Genomic DNA, 11,568 nt, shown 5'->3' on the forward strand with positions numbered 1-11,568 from the left:
AATATAATGTCCTGTATCTCTACAGGACTAATATAATGTCCTGTATCTCACAGGACTAAATAATGTTCTGTAACTCTACAGGTCTAATATAATGTTCTGTATCTCTACAGGTCTAATATAATGTTCTGTATCTCTACAGGTCTAATATAATGTTCTGTATCTCTACAGGTCTAATATAATGTTCTGTATCTCTACAGGTCTAATATAATGTTCTGTATTTCTACAGGTCTAATATAATGTCCTGTATCTCTACAGGTCTAATATAATGTCCTGTATCTCTACAGGACTAATATAATGTCCTGTATCTGGACACCACAGGACTAATATAATGTTCTGTATCTCTACAGGTCTAATATAATGTTCTGTATCTCTCCAGGTCTAATATAATGTTCTGTATCTCTACAGGACTAATATAATGTCCTGTATCTCTACAGGTCTAATATAATGTCCTGTATCTCTACAGGTCTAATATAATGTTCTGTATCTCTACGGGTCTAATATAATGTTCTGTATATCTACAGGTCTAATATAATGTTCTGTATCTCTACAGGTCTAATATAATGTTCTGTATCTCTACAGGTCTAATATAATGTCCTGTATCTCTACAGGACTAATATAATGTTCTGTATATCTACAGGTCTAATATAATGTTCTGTATCTCTACAGGTCTAATATAATGTCCTGTATCTCTACAGGTCTAATATAATGTCCTGTATCTCTACAGGACTAATATAATGTTCTGTATCTCTACAGGACTAATATAATGTCCTGTATCTGGACACCACAGGACTAATATAATGTTCTGTATCTCTACAGGTCTAATATAATGTTCTGTATCTCTACAGGTCTAATATAATGTCCTGTATCTCTACAGGTCTAATATAATGTCCTGTATCTCTACAGGTCTAATATAATGTTCTGAAACTGGACACCACAGGTCTAATATAATGTTCTGTATCTCTACAGGACTAATATAATGTCCTGTATCTCTACAGGTCTAATATAATGTTCTGTATCTCTACAGGTCTAATATAATGTCCTGTATCTCTACAGGTCTAATATAATGTTCTGTATCTCTACAGGTCTAATATAATGTTCTGTATCTCTACAGGTCTAATATAATGTTCTGTATCTCTACAGGTCTAATATAATGTTCTGTATCTCTACAGGTCTAATATAATGTCCTGTATCTCTACAGGTCTAATATAATGTTCTGTATCTCTACAGGTCTAATATAATGTCCTGTATCTGGACACCACAGGTCTAATATAATGTCCTGTATCTCTACAGGTCTAATATAATGTTCTGTATCTCTACAGGACTAATATAATGTCCTGTATCTGGACACCACAGGACTAATATAATGTTCTGTATCTCTACAGGTCTAATATAATGTTCTGTATCTCTACAGGTCTAATATAATGTCCTGTATCTCTACAGGTCTAATATAATGTTCTGAAACTGGACACCACAGGTCTAATATAATGTTCTGTATCTCTACAGGACTAATATAATGTCCTGTATCTCTACAGGTCTAATATAATGTTCTGTATCTCTACAGGTCTAATATAATGTCCTGTATCTCGACAGGTCTAATATAATGTTCTGTATCTCTACAGGTCTAATATAATGTTCTGTATCTCTACAGGTCTAATATAATGTTCTGTATCTCTACAGGTCTAATATAATGTTCTGTATCTCTACAGGTCTAATATAATGTCCTGTATCTCTACAGGTCTAATATAATGTTCTGTATCTCTACAGGTCTAATATAATGTCCTGTATCTGGACACCACAGGTCTAATATAATGTCCTGTATCTCTACAGGTCTAATATAATGTTCTGTATCTCTACAGGTCTAATATAATGTCCTGTATCTGGACCACACAGGACTAATATAATGTCCTGTATCCCTACAGGACTAATATAATGTCCTGTATCTCTACAGGTCTAATATAATGTTCTGTATCTCTACAGGTCTAATATAATGTTCTGTATCTCTACAGGTCTAATATAATGTCCTGTATCTCTACAGGTCTAATATAATGTTCTGTATCTCTACAGGTCTAATATAATGTCCTGTATCTGGACACCACAGGTCTAATATAATGTCCTGTATCTCTACAGGTCTAATATAATGTTCTGTATCTCTACAGGACTAATATAATGTCCTGTATCTGGACACCACAGGACTAATATAATGTTCTGTATCTCTACAGGTCTAATATAATGTTCTGTATCTCTACAGGTCTAATATAATGTCCTGTATCTCTACAGGTCTAATATAATGTTCTGAAACTGGACACCACAGGTCTAATATAATGTTCTGTATCTCTACAGGACTAATATAATGTCCTGTATCTCTACAGGTCTAATATAATGTTCTGTATCTCTACAGGTCTAATATAATGTCCTGTATCTCGACAGGTCTAATATAATGTTCTGTATCTCTACAGGTCTAATATAATGTTCTGTATCTCTACAGGTCTAATATAATGTTCTGTATCTCTACAGGTCTAATATAATGTTCTGTATCTCTACAGGTCTAATATAATGTCCTGTATCTCTACAGGTCTAATATAATGTTCTGTATCTCTACAGGTCTAATATAATGTCCTGTATCTGGACACCACAGGTCTAATATAATGTCCTGTATCTCTACAGGTCTAATATAATGTTCTGTATCTCTACAGGTCTAATATAATGTCCTGTATCTGGACCACACAGGACTAATATAATGTCCTGTATCCCTACAGGACTAATATAATGTCCTGTATCTCTACAGGTCTAATATAATGTTCTGTATCTCTACAGGTCTAATATAATGTTCTGTATCTCTACAGGTCTAATATAATGTCCTGTATCTCTACAGGTCTAATATAATGTTCTGAAACTGGACACCACAGGTCTAATATAATGTTCTGTATCTCTACAGGACTAATATAATGTCCTGTATCTCTACAGGTCTAATATAATGTCCTGTATCTCTACAGGTCTAATATAATGTTCTGTATCTCTACAGGTCTAATATAATGTCCTGTATCTCTACAGGTCTAATATAATGTCCTGTATCTCTACAGGTCTAATATAATGTCCTGTATCTCTACAGGACTAATATAATGTCCTGTATCTGGACACCACAGGACTAATATAATGTTCTGTATCTCTACAGGTCTAATATAATGTCCTGTATCTCTACAGGTCTAATATAATGTCCTGTATCTCTACAGGACTAATATAATGTCCTGTATCTGGACACCACAGGACTAATATAATGTTCTGTAACTCTACAGGTCTAATATAATGTTCTGTATCTCTACAGGTCTAATATAATGTTCTGTATCTCTACAGGTCTAATATAATGTTCTGTATCTCTACAGGTCTAATATAATGTTCTGTATCTCTACAGGTCTAATATAATGTTCTGTATCTCTACAGGTCTAATATAATGTTCTGTATCTCTACAGGTCTAATATAATGTTCTGTATCTCTACAGGTCTAATATAATGTCCTGTATCTCTACAGGTCTAATATAATGTCCTGTATCTCTACAGGACTAATATAATGTCCTGTATCTGGACACCACAGGACTAATATAATGTTCTGTATCTCTACAGGTCTAATATAATGTTCTGTATCTCTACAGGTCTAATATAATGTTCTGTATCTCTACAGGACTAATATAATGTCCTGTATCTCTACAGGTCTAATATAATGTCCTGTATCTCTACAGGTCTAATATAATGTTCTGTATCTCTACAGGTCTAATATAATATTCTGTGTCTCTACAGGTCTAATATAATGTCCTGTATCTCTACAGGTCTAATATAATGTCCTGTATCTCTACAGGTCTAATATAATGTCCTGTATCTCTACAGGTCTAATATAATGTCCTGTATCTCTACAGGTCTAATATAATGTTCTGTATCTCTACGGGTCTAATATAATGTTCTGTATATCTACAGGTCTAATATAATGTTCTGTATCTCTACAGGTCTAATATAATGTTCTGTATCTCTACAGGTCTAATATAATGTCCTGTATCTCTACAGGACTAATATAATGTTCTTTATCTCTACAGGACTAATATAATGTTCTGAAACTGGACACCACAGGTCTAATATAATGTTCTGTATCTCTACAGGTCTAATATAATGTTCTGTATCTCTACAGGACTAATATAATGTCCTGTATCTCTACAGGACTAATATAATGTTCTGTATCTCTACAGGACTAATATAATGTCCTGTATCTCTACAGGTCTAATATAATGTCCTGTATCTCTACAGGTCTAATATAATGTCCTGTATCTCTACAGGACTAATATAATGTCCTGTATCTGGACACCACAGGACTAATATAATGTTCTGTATCTCTACAGGTCTAATATAATGTTCTGTATCTCTCCAGGTCTAATATAATGTTCTGTATCTCTACAGGACTAATATAATGTCCTGTATCTCTACAGGTCTAATATAATGTCCTGTATCTCTACAGGTCTAATATAATGTTCTGTATCTCTACAGGTCTAATATAATGTCCTGTATCTCTACAGGTCTAATATAATGTTCTGTATCTCTACGGGTCTAATATAATGTTCTGTATATCTACAGGTCTAATATAATGTTCTGTATCTCTACAGGTCTAATATAATGTTCTGTATCTCTACAGGTCTAATATAATGTCCTGTATCTCTACAGGACTAATATAATGTTCTGTATATCTACAGGTCTAATATAATGTTCTGTATCTCTACAGGTCTAATATAATGTCCTGTATCTCTACAGGTCTAATATAATGTCCTGTATCTCTACAGGACTAATATAATGTTCTGTATCTCTACAGGACTAATATAATGTCCTGTATCTGGACACCACAGGACTAATATAATGTTCTGTATCTCTACAGGTCTAATATAATGTTCTGTATCTCTACAGGTCTAATATAATGTCCTGTATCTCTACAGGTCTAATATAATGTCCTGTATCTCTACAGGTCTAATATAATGTTCTGAAACTGGACACCACAGGTCTAATATAATGTTCTGTATCTCTACAGGACTAATATAATGTCCTGTATCTCTACAGGTCTAATATAATGTTCTGTATCTCTACAGGTCTAATATAATGTCCTGTATCTCTACAGGTCTAATATAATGTTCTGTATCTCTACAGGTCTAATATAATGTTCTGTATCTCTACAGGTCTAATATAATGTTCTGTATCTCTACAGGTCTAATATAATGTTCTGTATCTCTACAGGTCTAATATAATGTCCTGTATCTCTACAGGTCTAATATAATGTTCTGTATCTCTACAGGTCTAATATAATGTCCTGTATCTGGACACCACAGGTCTAATATAATGTCCTGTATCTCTACAGGTCTAATATAATGTTCTGTATCTCTACAGGACTAATATAATGTCCTGTATCTGGACACCACAGGACTAATATAATGTTCTGTATCTCTACAGGTCTAATATAATGTTCTGTATCTCTACAGGTCTAATATAATGTCCTGTATCTCTACAGGTCTAATATAATGTTCTGAAACTGGACACCACAGGTCTAATATAATGTTCTGTATCTCTACAGGACTAATATAATGTCCTGTATCTCTACAGGTCTAATATAATGTTCTGTATCTCTACAGGTCTAATATAATGTCCTGTATCTCGACAGGTCTAATATAATGTTCTGTATCTCTACAGGTCTAATATAATGTTCTGTATCTCTACAGGTCTAATATAATGTTCTGTATCTCTACAGGTCTAATATAATGTTCTGTATCTCTACAGGTCTAATATAATGTCCTGTATCTCTACAGGTCTAATATAATGTTCTGTATCTCTACAGGTCTAATATAATGTCCTGTATCTGGACACCACAGGTCTAATATAATGTCCTGTATCTCTACAGGTCTAATATAATGTTCTGTATCTCTACAGGTCTAATATAATGTCCTGTATCTGGACCACACAGGACTAATATAATGTCCTGTATCCCTACAGGACTAATATAATGTCCTGTATCTCTACAGGTCTAATATAATGTTCTGTATCTCTACAGGTCTAATATAATGTTCTGTATCTCTACAGGTCTAATATAATGTCCTGTATCTCTACAGGTCTAATATAATGTTCTGTATCTCTACAGGTCTAATATAATGTCCTGTATCTGGACACCACAGGTCTAATATAATGTCCTGTATCTCTACAGGTCTAATATAATGTTCTGTATCTCTACAGGACTAATATAATGTCCTGTATCTGGACACCACAGGACTAATATAATGTTCTGTATCTCTACAGGTCTAATATAATGTTCTGTATCTCTACAGGTCTAATATAATGTCCTGTATCTCTACAGGTCTAATATAATGTTCTGAAACTGGACACCACAGGTCTAATATAATGTTCTGTATCTCTACAGGACTAATATAATGTCCTGTATCTCTACAGGTCTAATATAATGTTCTGTATCTCTACAGGTCTAATATAATGTCCTGTATCTCGACAGGTCTAATATAATGTTCTGTATCTCTACAGGTCTAATATAATGTTCTGTATCTCTACAGGTCTAATATAATGTTCTGTATCTCTACAGGTCTAATATAATGTTCTGTATCTCTACAGGTCTAATATAATGTCCTGTATCTCTACAGGTCTAATATAATGTTCTGTATCTCTACAGGTCTAATATAATGTCCTGTATCTCCACAGGTCTAATATAATGTCCTGTATCTCTACAGGTCTAATATAATGTTCTGTATCTCTACAGGTCTAATATAATGTCCTGTATCTGGACCACACAGGACTAATATAATGTCCTGTATCCCTACAGGACTAATATAATGTCCTGTATCTCTACAGGTCTAATATAATGTTCTGTATCTCTACAGGTCTAATATAATGTTCTGTATCTCTACAGGTCTAATATAATGTCCTGTATCTCTACAGGTCTAATATAATGTTCTGAAACTGGACACCACAGGTCTAATATAATGTTCTGTATCTCTACAGGACTAATATAATGTCCTGTATCTCTACAGGTCTAATATAATGTCCTGTATCTCTACAGGTCTAATATAATGTTCTGTATCTCTACAGGTCTAATATAATGTCCTGTATCTCTACAGGTCTAATATAATGTCCTGTATCTCTACAGGTCTAATATAATGTCCTGTATCTCTACAGGACTAATATAATGTCCTGTATCTGGACACCACAGGACTAATATAATGTTCTGTATCTCTACAGGTCTAATATAATGTCCTGTATCTCTACAGGTCTAATATAATGTCCTGTATCTCTACAGGACTAATATAATGTCCTGTATCTGGACACCACAGGACTAATATAATGTTCTGTAACTCTACAGGTCTAATATAATGTTCTGTATCTCTACAGGTCTAATATAATGTTCTGTATCTCTACAGGTCTAATATAATGTTCTGTATCTCTACAGGTCTAATATAATGTTCTGTATCTCTACAGGTCTAATATAATGTTCTGTATCTCTACAGGTCTAATATAATGTTCTGTATCTCTACAGGTCTAATATAATGTTCTGTATCTCTACAGGTCTAATATAATGTCCTGTATCTCTACAGGTCTAATATAATGTCCTGTATCTCTACAGGACTAATATAATGTCCTGTATCTGGACACCACAGGACTAATATAATGTTCTGTATCTCTACAGGTCTAATATAATGTTCTGTATCTCTACAGGTCTAATATAATGTTCTGTATCTCTACAGGACTAATATAATGTCCTGTATCTCTACAGGTCTAATATAATGTCCTGTATCTCTACAGGTCTAATATAATGTTCTGTATCTCTACAGGTCTAATATAATATTCTGTGTCTCTACAGGTCTAATATAATGTCCTGTATCTCTACAGGTCTAATATAATGTCCTGTATCTCTACAGGTCTAATATAATGTCCTGTATCTCTACAGGTCTAATATAATGTCCTGTATCTCTACAGGTCTAATATAATGTTCTGTATCTCTACGGGTCTAATATAATGTTCTGTATATCTACAGGTCTAATATAATGTTCTGTATCTCTACAGGTCTAATATAATGTTCTGTATCTCTACAGGTCTAATATAATGTCCTGTATCTCTACAGGACTAATATAATGTTCTTTATCTCTACAGGACTAATATAATGTTCTGAAACTGGACACCACAGGTCTAATATAATGTTCTGTATCTCTACAGGTCTAATATAATGTTCTGTATCTCTACAGGACTAATATAATGTCCTGTATCTCTACAGGACTAATATAATGTTCTGTATCTCTACAGGACTAATATAATGTCCTGTATCTCTACAGGTCTAATATAATGTTCTGTATCTCTACAGGTCTAATATAATGTTCTGTATCTCTACAGGTCTAATATAATGTCCTGTATCTCTACGGGTCTAATATAATGTTCTGTATCTCTACAGGTCTAATATAATGTTCTGTATCTCTCCAGGTCTAATATAATGTCCTGTATCTGGACACCACAGGTCTAATATAATGTCCTGTATCTCTACAGGTCTAATATAATGTTCTGTATCTCTACAGGACTAATATAATGTTCTGTATCTCTACAGGTCTAATATAATGTCCTGTATCTCTACAGGTCTAATATAATGTTCTGTATCTCTACAGGTCTAATATAATGTCCTGTATCTCTACAGGTCTAATATAATGTTCTGTATCTCTACAGGACTAATATAATGTCCTGTATCTCTACAGGACTAATATAATGTCCTGTATCTCTACAGGTCTAATATAATGTTCTGTATCTCTACAGGTCTAATATAATGTTCTGAAACTGGACACCACAGGTCTAATATAATGTTCTGTATCTCTACAGGTCTAATATAATGTCCTGTATCTCTACAGGTCTAATATAATGTTCTGTATATCTACAGGTCTAATATAATGTCCTGTATCTCTACAGGTCTAAAATAATGTTCTGTATCTCTACAGGACTAATATAATGTTCTGTATCTCTACAGGACTAATATAATGTCCTGTATCTGGACACCACAGGACTAATATAATGTTCTGTATCTCTACAGGTCTAATATAATGTGCTGTATCTCTACAGGTCTAATATAATGTTCTGTAACTCTACAGGACTAATATAATGTCCTGTATCTCTACAGGACTAATATAATGTTCTGTATCTGGACCACACAGGACTAATATAATGTTCTGTATCTCTACAGGTCTAATATAATGTCCTGTATCTCTACAGGTCTAATATAATGTTCTGTATCTCTACAGGTCTAATATAATGTCATGTATCTCTACAGGTCTAATATAATGTCCTGTATCTCTACAGGTCTAATATAATGTTCTGTATCTCTACAGGTCTAATATAATATTCTGTATCTCTACAGGTCTAATATAATGTTCTGTATCTCTACAGGTCTAATATAATGTTCTGTATCTCTACAGGACTAATATAATGTTCTGTATCTCTACAGGACTAATATAATGTTCTGTATCTCTACAGGACTAATATAATGTCCTGTATCTGGACACCACAGGACTAATATAATGTTCTGTATCTCTACAGGTCTAATATAATGTTCTGTATCTCTACAGGTCTAATATAATGTTCTGTAACTCTACAGGACTAATATAATGTCCTGTATCTCTACAGGACTAATATAATGTTCTGTATCTGGACCACACAGGACTAATATAATGTTCTGTATCTCTACAGGTCTAATATAATGTCCCGTATCTCTACAGGTCTAATATAATGTTCTGTATCTCTACAGGTCTAATATAATGTCTTGTATCTCTACAGGTCTAATATAATGTCCTGTATCTCTACAGGTCTAATATAATGTTCTGTATCTCTACAGGTCTAATATAATGTCCCGTATCTCTACAGGTCTAATATAATGTTCTGTATCTCTACAGGTCTAATATAATGTCTTGTATCTCTACAGGTCTAATATAATGTCCTGTATCTCTACAGGTCTAATATAATGTTCTGTATCTCTACAGGTCTAATATAATATTCTGTATCTCTACAGGTCTAATATAATGTTCTGTATCTCTACAGGTCTAATATAATGTTCTGTATCTCTACAGGACTAATATAATGTTCTGTATCTCTACAGGTCTAATATAATGTCCTGTATCTCTACAGGACTAATATAATGTCCTGTATCTCTACAGGTCTAATATAATGTCCTGTATCTCTACAGGTCTAATATAATGTCCTTTATCTCTACAGGTCTAATATAATGTCCTGTATCTCTACAGGTCTAATATAATGTTCTGTATCTCTACAGGTCTAATATAATATTCTGTATCTCTACAGGTCTAATATAATGTTCTGTATCTCTACAGGTCTAATATAATGTTCTGTATCTCTACAGGACTAAAATAATGTTCTGTATCTCTACAGGTCTAATATAATGTTCTGTATCTCTACAGGACTAATATAATGTTCTGTATCTCTACAGGTCTAATATAATGTCCTGTATCTCTACAGGTCTAATATAATGTTCTGTATCTCTACAGGTCTAATATAATGTCCTGTATCCCTACAGGTCTAATATAATGTTCTGTATCTCTACAGGTGCCGTCAAATGTAAAGATGACATCATGTATCTGTAAGTTTAGGAACGGACACAATTAAGTAAAAATATGTAATTTCAGGTCCTTCAACAAAAGCTGGAAAGGTTTATATTGATGACAATGTAAAGATGATATTCAATATAATGTTGACAATCTGTAAATCCTGTACATTTATGGACCTAAACAAAAATATGTCTCTAAAGTGTAGTATCCATCCATTAATCTGTCTCTCTCATTCCCTTTCTCGACAGTCGCCTCTCCATCCTCATCCGTCCTTCCATGATAGGTTGAAGGATTACAGCCCGAGAGGAAGAGTGGTTTGGCCTCTTGGTCACCATGGTTACGCCATCTCACACAATAAGCCGATTCAGGCACAGTGGACTGTTTTTCTGTTCCATTTACTAAATCGGTATCTGAGTACTCTGTAAAAAACATGCCCTTATCCTACAGTATGTCCAAATGTTTTAGATATATCTGTATTTGTGTCTGTGTCTTTCCCCGGCTCCTTTGGGAATATTCATTTCCCTTATCCTACAGTATGTCCAAATGTTTTAGATACACATGTAGACAGAGAACTGCCACTGGGCTATGGGGCTGGACTGGGGTCTGGGGTCTGGGTCCATTTCCGTCACTCTCTATATCTGTATCTGTGTCTGTGTCTTTCCCCGGCTCCTTTGGGAAGATTCATTTCTACAACCAAATAATCTTGTTGATAATTTGGGACAGGTAGATAGTGGGAATAGTCTTGTCAGGCCTCGTGAATGAGCCCTGACATACATACAGAACAAGGTTTCTCCTGCTAGACATTGAAATATTACCTTCCCCTCTCTTTTAATAAACTCTGTGTATAGGAGCCAAGAGACGGAGAGAAAAAATGCATAGTAATATTTTCTTTCCAATCAGCTTCCTCATTACGAAGGGAAATTAATCCTCATTATGAAGGGAAAATAATCCTCATT

This window comes from Oncorhynchus nerka, linkage group LG23, assembly GCF_034236695.1.
Source record: "Oncorhynchus nerka isolate Pitt River linkage group LG23, Oner_Uvic_2.0, whole genome shotgun sequence".
Classification (NCBI taxonomy): domain Eukaryota; kingdom Metazoa; phylum Chordata; class Actinopteri; order Salmoniformes; family Salmonidae; genus Oncorhynchus; species Oncorhynchus nerka.